The sequence below is a fragment of the Numida meleagris genome, chromosome 5 (assembly GCF_002078875.1).
Source record: "Numida meleagris isolate 19003 breed g44 Domestic line chromosome 5, NumMel1.0, whole genome shotgun sequence".
NCBI lineage: Eukaryota > Metazoa > Chordata > Aves > Galliformes > Numididae > Numida > Numida meleagris.
The window spans coordinates 67,282,465-67,294,170 of NC_034413.1; the positions used below are offsets into that span (position 1 = coordinate 67,282,465).

General features: G+C 38.8%; 1 long non-coding RNA gene across 1 annotated transcript; it reads left to right on the forward strand.

The window, feature by feature from the left end:
• On the forward strand, nucleotides 769–11,376 carry LOC110399349. Its single transcript, XR_002439134.1, has 3 exons — nucleotides 769–886; nucleotides 2,172–2,337; nucleotides 11,206–11,376. It is a non-coding gene; the product is annotated as an uncharacterized LOC110399349 (long non-coding RNA).

The window sequence follows — 11,706 nt, forward strand, 5'->3', positions numbered from 1 at the left end:
GCAGAAATGTTTATCACTCCTCCTTGTATCTGTATAGCAAAGGACTTCTCTGGGGTCACCCGACACAAATCTTTCTGGTTGCTGTGTGAGCACGTTCACCACCTGCAACATTTTAATAGATTATCTTCTGGCTGTAAGTGAACATGTTTTGTGCCATAGGTTTACTTCAGAGGTTATCTGTAAATGTCTGCAGTGTTGAAATTAACAGAAGGTTTCCTGTGTGTGTGACAAACTTATGACAGGTTAGTCCAGATTAGGAGAGGAAGGAAAAATGTACTGAGGGAGGCTTCACTGACAGGGAGGTTTAGCACCAGGAGGCCTCTAGCATTTTGGAAACATGGAGTTAGGCATATACAGCTGTTCCTGAGGCAAATCAATATGACAGTACTCAAGTTAGAAATTCTCTTCTTTCAGGTGAAGAAATAACATATTGTGGCAATAACTTGAACGAGTCAGTCAATGGGTAGCACAGGTGGGAAAACTGGTCTCTTGAGAGCTACTCTAGAAAATAGTTTTTCCTTAAAGAGGACAAATTACACTTAATTCTGCAACTGCTTCTATCTATGCTTGTTTCAATCTATGCAACGACACTGTGCAGGAAGACACAGTAGCAAGAATTATTCCATAATCTTCTTTAAAAGCGAGTGAAGAGCGGGTTCTGATAAGTGCATTTCTCCCACTTTCGTGAAATCCAGTGTGATCCTATGTGCCTTCTGTATAAAGAAACTTCAATGTCTTTCTTCCTCTTTCTTTCCTATAAAGGACAAATTGTCATTCCTATTGAGTACTCATGCTTGAGCTACAGAAGGCATTTGACACTGCTGGACTTTAAAGCTCTTTTTGAGGAGTATCACAACCTGGCCTTGAGAGATCTGCAGTTTTGGAGGTGAGAAAGGCAGCCACACAGAAGGCTTTTAAGAATGGCTTTGAGGATATGAAAAGCTAATAACAAGCACATCCACCTCCCTAGCAGGGGGACGTGGGGAAGAGTAGCTGTCAGCAGACTTCTTTTTCCTGTTTTCAAAGTGTGTTTCATTATGGCTATTGTTTATCAAGAAAACACTTCGAAAATGACAATTACCAAAGTAACTTGGAAACCTGCTGAACTTCTCCGGTCCTTGAATAAATGTTTGACTTTTCAACAGAAGGGTATTTGTATGCTGTCGACAGATCTTCCTTCATCCAAGCAAATGGGGAGGAAGTTTCTGAAAGGGCTGATGTGTAAATAGATTTTAAATATCATCGCCACTTATCTCTTACCGTAGAGTAATCTGCATAATGATAGCAGAAGAGGTGAGTAACACTGTGCTGTACTCACTGCTGAGTGTGAGAGGCAGGTGCATCTCTATCAGAAGTGCAGATTTTCAAGGTTTTCTTCTCGGTGTCAGACCTCGGTACCTCTTCTTGGTTTGTAATTCAAGGCTACGCTTGTGGGGGAGGTATATTCATCTTTCTTAATGGGTTTGCATAGATCTGTAAGTCTTAGTGGGAGTTATAAATGGTCTTTGAAGGAAAAATATCCTTTTAATGTTGTATTGTAGCTTCAAGTCTCAGTGCACAGCAGGACCTGTGCACATATGTGTATACGGTGCCTGAGGGGCATGGCTTTGAAACACTTTATTACTTGGACAAAAAAAGGGTTGTGACCTGTCTCGCTGTTTTGTATTAGAGTTGTAATATTTGTGAAGAAGTGAAGGAAAGCACTGCTCACATTTCACTTCAGAAGTTTGGACTCATTAAAATTGAAAGATGCTGTAATGACCAATCACTGGTTCATGTAATAACACTGATGGGAGAAAGTGCTTAGGGAAATAATTTCCATTGTTGTTCTGTGGAATCAGATATCTGAGCTTCAAGAAAACACATCTTGATCAAGTTTAACATCTCAGCCCAATCTTTTTAGGATAAGATTTAAAAAAAAAAAAAAAGAATAGCCTTCATCTTATCTGTTCTTTTTTGTTTTAGTACAATAGGTACAGAGGAAACTTTCTGTAGATCATATGTAGCACTGATCAATTCAAACTTAATTGGTATTTTATATTCCTCATTACAAATACTTTGAGGCCATAGCATTTCTTTTCCTGTAAAGCTCGTCTTCTGTTTTATTTTTTTAGTTGGTTTGTTACTGGTTGATCTCCTGTTACTTGTGATTTTTTTTTTCCAACTTGTAGTGTTTCAGATTTTTAAGAGGTACTTCGATTTCATGAGGTAGCGAGTGAAGATGAAGTGAAGGAGAGGTAACAAAAAGAGCTGCATATTTTCTGCTTTACGTGGTCGTGAGCAAGATCTGCTCTGAGCACCAGGAGCAATATTGCCATAGATCAGCATATCACCCAGGTAATGTCATGCTTTTCAGCAGGGCTAACTTGCCCTTATGGTGGTTTGATTGTCAGAAAAAGATATTCTGCTACAGATTGTGATGTACTTAATGTTTCATTTATGGTGGGGACTGTGTTATCCTATTAAATACATTGTGTTCTAGAAGTCTGAAATGCTATTTGGCTCAAACTGCTGCAGAAAGGCTGTTTCTTTATTATGACTATTACATTTTTCTCCTGCATGAAGTGTAAGCAGTACTACCGCTGCTCAGGTTGGAAGCGAATTGGAGCTGATGATAAATGCAGCATTCCCAGCAATTTGTAGCTAGCTTTGTCCCTGCTGGTCCGAAGAAGGAAGCTATGCAGTTGCTCAACCACAGTGACTGTAACTAATGAGGTAGCCAAAGCCCCTTATCTCAGCTGATAAATCCTCATCTCCTTATATCTGTCTTCTGTGTTGTCACTTCAGTGCTTGGCTCTGCTGCTAGGTTTCTTTCAGAAGCAGGAGGTAACAACATCAGACTTGCTGAGCACAGTACCTACGTGCAGCATTTAAAGCAAAACAACCTTCACAGAAATGTCTCCAACTTAAAATAACTGTTCCCAGTCCTCTAGCAAAATGTTACTCTTTTGTCAGCTTACTGCTGTGGGACCACTCAGGCGATTGTATTTGTGAAAATGTGCATCTCTTGCTCAAAGCACTTCATATCTTAGTCCTATAAAGCACTATTCTATTCTACTACCCTGAATGAAAATGCAAAACAGAACAAAATCTAGAAACAACCTCCCGTGGAAGGCCTCCAGAAGCATCTTCTCATTTTATTAACTCAAAGGTAGTAGCTTGAAGTGCTATTTTAAAACCAGATGTTTATATACCTCGACACTTCATTTAGGCTATATTTCCTAAGTTTGCTTCTGAAACTTAAGAGAATTTATTTTCTAGATGTATCTGACATCTAGCCTTACTGAAGCAAGTCCGCAACTTTGCGCGTCTCTATCAGTGTCAAAAATAACTACTTTTGTTGACTGGCCTAATTTGTTTTCAAGAGATCCGTGTAGTCTATCTTCACGATTTTTTGGTCACTTTTATATACTGTTCTAATACCCATCCAACCGTAGAAGTCTGACTGATCTTTAAATCTTTGGACTCTCCTTCCACCTTCTTTGCTATGAATTGGTGCTGTTGCCCTTGCCAGGTCCCATAGGATTTCTGTGTCCTCAGAGTTCTCAAAGATAATTGCTAATGGTTCTTAGATGGCTTAAGTTAATTCCTTGAGTACTTGAAAGTGTCCCTAAAATTTGTCTGCATTCAACTTGCATATTCTTCATTCTGTCCTTTTCTTCTTCCTGCCTTGTAATTTTATCTCCTAGATAAAATTAATTGTTTAAGTATCTGACTGTAATTAACCTTCTTAGTGAAAACTGAATTCAGAAAGTCTTTGGGTACTTGAGTTTTTCTGCAATTCTGTTGTTTTTTTGATTAAGACAAGTGAACTTGATGGTTCTTTATCTTCTGTTATGGATAATGCATTTTTAGAGTTATTTACATTAATAGCTAGTTATAACTTGCTTTGTGTTATTACCTTTTCAGTTCAATTCCTACATACTTGTGCTATTCTTTTGCACTTGTTCTTAATTATATTTCCACTTCCAGTGCAATTCACTTTAAAAACAGTTTCCTTTTGATTATCTGGATTGTTAGAGGTACAGAATCTCTTTAATTCTGTTTTATCTGCATAAGGATTATTTGATATTGTGTTCTTAATTGTCTGTACGTTATCTATCAGTTCTCCTGTGCTTTTCTTTAGAGTGTATTTTATAATCTCCAGGGACTGTCTTGATTATCCCTCCGAATTTCTGACGTTTCCATTTTTTTAATGTACGCTTTCCTTATGTTTCCTTTAGAATTATGAATGCAGCTGTTCAGTGAATGCTTACATCTTTAGATTTTTCTTATTTCCAGGGGTGCTAATTGTAGATGTGCAGGAATAATGGTGTGACTCAGGACTGCTTTGACAGGCAAATCCATTTAAGTCTGGGCATACCTATCTATTGGTTGGAAAAAAAAGTTGAACCAGTTGTGTAAGAAAAACACACAGGTTCTTAACATTGAATGAGCACATACAAAGTATGAAAAACTGCTCTGCGGCTTTAAGTGTGACATCTTGTTCAGTGTGGTGCTACATAATATAATTGCTGTGTAAAGCGAGTAGATGCTTTGTCTTTGTTTTACTTCTTATAGGATGCTCAAGCTGGTTATTCAGTATGCATCTACTATGCATACGTGTTGGTTACATGCAGACACCACCCAATTGTGCCTGACCTATTCCTCCATGCTGTGGCTGTTCCTCTCTTTCTTCCATACCACTCTCCCCACCTTGGAAGCCTCAGCCATCCAAGCCAGAGCTATTTCAATAACTGCAGCTATGCCACTAAATTGTAACTTTCATTTTATGTTGGGAAACTAATCTGGGAGATGCCTAATGATCCTAGGAGAAGGATCTCCCAGCACAGCATAATCTAATGGATATTTAGAGTGGCAATCTAGCAGGGACAACAAATGAAGCAGTGCTAGAAATTCAAGCAGCTCAAATTTAAAATGTTTCTGCTCCCTCTATCTGCATTTCACACAGCTATCAGTATCAGCTTATTCTGTAAGCTTAGCTGACTCTTCTCTTCCTCCTCAAAATCCCTCCCAGAAGCTTCTTGTTGCAGCTCTGTTTGCCAATTAGCCTCTGCTTCTGTTGTGTGCAGCTATGGCTTAGGAAAAAGCAGTGCTTTTTGTTCCATCTGTGAAACAAACTGCCCTGTGTTTCTGTTGCTCCCAAGAGAGGGTCTTTGGCCCTCCAGAACTGTTTGGCTTCCTCCCAGCCACGACTGCACTGCAGGCATAGGCCAGACCATAGGTCAGGCCATTCAGTCCTTCGTCAACCTAGCAACACAGGGCATGTGCATCCCTAATGACACCTGGTTGAGGGTGTCTGTCAGCATCTTTTCTTCAAAAGCATGAGACAGACTCACTACTTTCTCTCCTTACAGAAAAAAATAGTCAACAAAACATTTTGTGTTTATGCTGATCTGTGCAAGATGATGGAAGGAAGAGAAGCTCCTCTGAGCCATCATCTCACAGGCTGCATGGCTGCCTTGTTTCCTTTTGGGAGTAGCTGGGGACCTAGAAGTGGAGACTGAGTCACTCCTTTCATTTGGTTGTATTGGGCTAATTGCCCTCTTTGGAGTCTCATGGAAGAGGTGTAGATGAAAGCACCTTTCTCATGTTTTTATTTTTCCCCCTACAAAAGCTCTTACCCATCTCACACCAGGCCATTTTCACATGCATGACCTGAGAGGCAGTCCTAGTAGCACATAGTGAACTTTATTATTAGCATATATGGGGAAAATCACAGTGCAGGAGTTGGATTTGTTTTTGCAATTGGAATATATATGTATCTATCCATAGCTTTATGGTCTGGCCATTAGGGAAGAACTGATCCAGATGCATGGAGAAGGGGAATCGCAAATTGCAAATGAAAATGTTTTAGTCTCTATAGATTTGGCACAGAAATAGGAGCAGTGGGAAAAAGCAGTTTATTCATCCTTTAAGGTGAAAAGAAAGCATATTCCCAAACTATATTAAATCATAGATCTGGTCATATACTCTTCCATGTTACACGATCGATTCATTTCTGTTCCTTTAAAACCATCCCTCTGTTGTCCATTACACCAGCTTCCCAGCTGGGTTGCTGATAGGTTAAATTTGTAGTTGTAATCACTTGATGTTAAAACAATTTTTTCTTGAACTTTCATGGCGCAGAGCCATGTCTTTCAGTATGCTACTATTAGTAGGCAAGGAACAATAATTTGCATATTGGAAAATGAAGTGGGGGAGATGTTTAATATTTGCGGTTTTTAATTAAGAAATGAATACGATGAGCCAAGAAGACCTTTAATTCTGTGTCTGTGCTAAATACTGATACAGATAAATTCTTTGTATTGTTAAAATTGGGAGCCATGTCTCTTTCTCACTGCTGTCAAACAGGCAGTCCTGGAAGCACTAATGCACCTGAATGACTTTACTTAGGTGAATGGTTCATATTGATTGGGATTGGCACTGGGTTAATTTGGAGGCTCTGGAGCACTCAGTTGGGAGTTCTTAAGAGCAGGAAAAAGATATTGTATTCAGTGTGTTCTTTTGGCAAATTGATGTTGGGGAACTACATTTTATACCACCTTTCTGAAACTAAATGCTATTCTTTTTCCAAAGCGTAGTCAGTTCTGAGATGTGATATAGCACAGTTCAGTATTCTCTGTTTTTTTGGGGAGGGAGAGGTAGCTTTCTTGTGCTGAAAAATGCCACATTTAAAACTTGTAGTCTTTACATAATGGCAAACATGTACAAGGAGAAACTTATGAAATAGTGCTGAGGTTTGCTTGGAGGCCTTTTTTGGCCAAGGCAAACTGAATCAAATGAAATCTACTCAGCCTTCTTCCAATTTTCAGTTATTTCTTTGTAATAGAAATCAAATTGCATGTAGTCACCATAGTTGAGAGAAATGATAGTTTCTCAATAGCATTGTTTGGAAAATGAGAAACAACTGGAACTATATAACATAGGTTTTGGAGTAGGAATACACAAGAGAACTATCTGCTTGTGCAGCAGATGAGTTTCCTAAGGAGACTTTCTAACATAGGTGGTAATTGTCATTATAGGTGACAGTGTAGTGACAAATAGAACCACTTAAACCTGGAAGTTGGTATTTTTAGCATGTTTAAATTATTCAGATCTAGTTACTTCTAACTTTAACCTGCTGCCATGGCAATAGAACTATGTATTAATAGACTCAAGCATGTGGTTGACTAATCTGCTAAAGCTACCTATAGGGTGCATGGGTTTGTGTTCACCCAGTTCCCTCCATGCAGTGAGAACCAGAATGGCCAGTTCAACCAACCACAATGTTGCTTCAGCATGAGTGCATTTCTAAAAAATGGATAACTAATTTCAACTAATGTAGATGGCCTGAATTCTCTTTGTATTAAAGAAATAAATTCTCTACTTTCTCACAATGTAAGTAAAGCAGTTATTAAAGCTCTTCATCTAGATAGGAATTAATTTACATGCTCAAGATTCTAATGTAAGATGAAACATGAGAGCTGGAGCTCTGTGTGCAGAGCTTCTTAGGCTATAGCTTCTAAGCAGAAGAGGAAATTTTACCTTTGTCCCTGTTGAGTTGCTCTTTGCAGTGCAGCAGTTTCTGTTTCAGCATGAGGACTAAAAGCAGGTCTATTAGTAGAGGGCATATGATAGAAAATCAGACGTTCTCCTGATAAAGTATAGTTTCAATAGGGTTTATCACTTCAGATGTAATATTCTTGATTAATATAATCAAATACTCTTTTTGTGATTAGGTGTTGCAGGAAACCTCTCCTAGACTTTGAGAGGCTCACTTAGTGTTGTTTTCAGTTGAGCAATGATATGTTTATAAGGGGTAACTTCTTGGGTAATCGTTGTGTTTCAGGTCCACCAATTAAACAGTTCTTGATACCTGGAAATGCAATTCCCTGCACCTCATCCAGCAATCTTACAGAGACAGCTACAATGGGTCCTGACTTCTATCAGCTTATCCACTTTCCCTTCGTGCACCAGTCATTACTTAAATTATTATATACCTTTTTAAACAACTACTGAGACTACTTCCTGTGTGGAAGAAATTAATCCCATCCTTGACCTTGCTTAGTTTTGGAGCAGAGATTTGGAAATATGAGATGCAGTGCTGGCTCTTCATCTCCAATTTACTTTCACAGGCTTCTGAAATAATTATTGCAGGCACATTTATATGTAACATATTTTTCCATTAAATAAGTGTCTGTCCTCATGGCTATTTCTATTTCTATTGCAGTATCTGTAAGAATAATTCTTGGTGTAACCCCAATTATTATTAATGAAGCAAATAGCTGTCTTCATCAGAAGCTTACTGTGCACTGTGGAAAATCCAAATCAAGATTCCCAGCAATAAAAACCCGAGAAAACAGCTAAACCTAGCAATATCTTTCAATTATGGAAAATCCCTAATTTTATTTAAAAATAATTCCCCCAAACTAAACCAAAGGTCAATTGAAGTCAAGAGATTAATAATAAATCCACAGAAGATTTGACCCTGAAATTGCAGGTCATTAGTTGGTAATTATTTATGCTGTACGCTATTTTAACCTTTCTTCCCTTCTATCAAAAATACTCCTTCTGAAGGAGTGATCTGTGGTCTTAAGAAAAATAGAAAAATCTTTGAACAATTTATCTAGTCTTATAAAAGCTTCTTCTTCACAATACTTAATAAAAGCATTTGTCAAGTGAGTGGAACTGAAGTCTTCCTTCCAAAATATGTGAATAATAATTAATGAGTGCAGAACAAAAGTGTTAGTTTAAAAGGCTTTTGGAACCTTCCCAGTAGCAATCAATATTTATATACTCCTTACCAAGCTAAGGCACTAAGCAATCACATTACTTCAGACTGTCCAGGATAGGTAAAATAAGGACAACGTGAATCTAGACAGATGAAAACTTCTAGGGCTGGTTTCCCCCTTACCCCACTGCCTTCATCCTGGAGAGCTTTCCTGTCAGCTGTGGTCTTGAAATAGGACTAACGGGACTGTAGTCCTGTTTGCTTTAATTGGACTTTCACACCAGCACAGATAAAAGTTTATGAATTGAGGCATTAGGTGGTATTTGTGGCTTCCCTGTGAATTGATTTCTTGCAGACCACAGTCAGATCTGGTTGTGCTGGGAAATGTCAAGATAGCTCTTGTATTAAGACATTTCTCTTCCCTTGTTTGTTCCAGTGACTAGCTGCATGATTTTCTGACAACTTCTACCTCTTAACTACATATTCATATGTTCAAACAGTGAGCTCTACATCTCAGATAAGAATCTGAAGGCGGGAATAAGCATAATCCCCTCTGCCTGGATGAGAGATGAGGTGAGCTAGGTGTTCATGAGCCCTGGGTAAAGCAACCTGAGGGCATTAAGGAATGCAAACGCAGGTTCTGCCCCTTCATGTTAAGGAACCCTTTAAGTACATGATAGCAGCAGAAGATGGTCATGATGCTGAGTCTCAGCCATAAGTGGCAGGTGTGAGTGAATGTTTTCTTCCCCTAGTCCGCCTTCCTGGCCAGCATTTTTAGCTGCTGAAGGGAAGCTGTGCCTTGTGTTTCAAGACTTCTAGGGAACTGTTCAATAAATCAAAGTTTCTCTTCCACCTGCCTCTGAGCTTTGTGTAATGAACAGGTTTATTGATAATGTTAATGATAACCACAGTAAAGTTCTGTATGTATTGAGCAATGCATGCGTGAGTGTCTGTGGGATTTGTGGTGTTTGGGTTCCTACAGCAATGCCAAACTCTGAAGATTACTCAGGAAGTTAAGAGAACAGATGTGTTTCATGCTTTGTGCCCAGACTCTGGCATGTGAGTTGAGAATTCTGTAATTTCTTAAGAAAGATAATTTTAAGAAATTCTTCAAGTTTCTTTATGATACATTACCAACACTGTTTTCTATGCCAGCGAGAGTGGTAGCCTTCAATTAAAAACTATTTAACCTTGGACATGAACTGTCCAAAGAAATTAGCTATGCTTTATTTTTTTTCTGGCAGATGCAAAGCCACTGGCTTATGTTCTCAGTGACCATTTGCTCTGCCGTCTCTAAAAGTCCACAGACCAATAAAGAGACAACCTTTTATTTTTTCCTTCTGCAGTCTTGTTTCTGTAGGATTTTGTTTCCTTCAACCTTCATCTTATGGCACTGATACTGAATGTAGATGAGCTAGTGCTTCATTCCTCTCCGGATGATTATTTTCAGATAATTAACTGAAGTCCCAAGTGCACATTCTGGACTTTTGTGGATGTTTTGTGCTGTGGATCTGTCCCCGATTTGGTTGCTGAGTAAAAAGAAACTCTCAGAAGCTGCATTAGATTCTGTATCAGTATCTTAGTTTCTTAGACGAGAAAAAGCTATGCCTAAGGAATGTACATTCATATTATTCAAGCATCTGAGGCTTGATGCAGTACAAGTGTTTGTTGTTGTTATTATTGGTGGTAGTAGCAACTATAGGAGCACCAGCAAACTCTGTGTAGGGATGTTTGGCTGCCTGTACAAAACACAGGTTAAAAAAGAAAATGCTAATTAATGCCTATGAAGTATTTACTTAATTATTTCTGTCTCCAAAGACGACTGCAGTTTCGTTTTGCTTTGCAGAACTGGCTCTGACTATGAGAAGGAAGGGAAAATGTGCTCTTTATGGCTAAAAGTGCTTTTCTAAAGTGGATATTTAGTGGTGCTCTTGACAGGAACTTATTCATCCAGAGAAAGTCAATAGGACAACCGCAACAGACCCAGCAGGATCCGTACACTCAATACTAATGGCAGTGAGGTTTAGTTTGGAAAACCATGAGCCCGGAGAGTCTGTATAACATTAGCAGTTTCTTGCTCTTTAGTTCTGTATTTTGCATGTTTTCTTCTGCATTCCACTATACCAAGGTGAATGTAAATAAAAGCATGAGGGGAAAAGTGGAACGAGTGTGGAAAATGCTGAATTGTGTCAGTTACCATTACTGAAGAGTATAATGGATGGTTAAAGGGGCTCTTTCATTTGGCAGTTCTGTATATTGCATGTATTTCCATTTCCTTTAACATATGAAAAAGAAGTTGAGGTTTTTATTCAAATAATGTCTTATCAACCATTATCTAAGAAATGATGAATTTTGTTGATTTTTTTTTTATTTCACTTTTCTTTCTTCTTCATCTAATGGCTCAGTTTACATCTTTCTGTTCTGGGTCTTGATGTACAGGAGGGATGCTGAAAGGCTGAATTCCCCGCTCTTTTTTTTCCATGTGTTTGCAGTGATGGAACTGTGGTTTGCACACTCTATTCACAGCTTTGAGAACATGGCCCTGAACACGAGCTGCTCACGTGGTCGGCTAGTTGGTTGCAACATTAAAACATTAGGAGAGTGCAAAGGAGTAAAAGGGTCAAAAATCAATTCTGCAGTCAAATGGCTCAGGGGACTTCATTTCTCAGAAAGAGGTAAACAACTCTTCCTGCAGTGGGGCTAGTGGAGAGTCCTAGAGTTTTATTGCTTAGAATAATTAAAGAAAAATACATTGACCACCTGCATATCCATCCCACCTCCGCTCTGTTTGCTGTGTTAATTCCTATAGCTTCTGTAAGAGGACCCTAGAGCTGAGTTTTTGTCACTTTTCACAGTGTGGTAGAGCTGATCCTTGCAGCCCGTTGGGATCTGCTTGACCCTTGCTGCACAGGGACTAATTAAATGTAACAAGCTGGTGCAAGGACAGCCAGATCTTAAATACCACAAATTCTATTTGCAGTGTCTCCCCACGT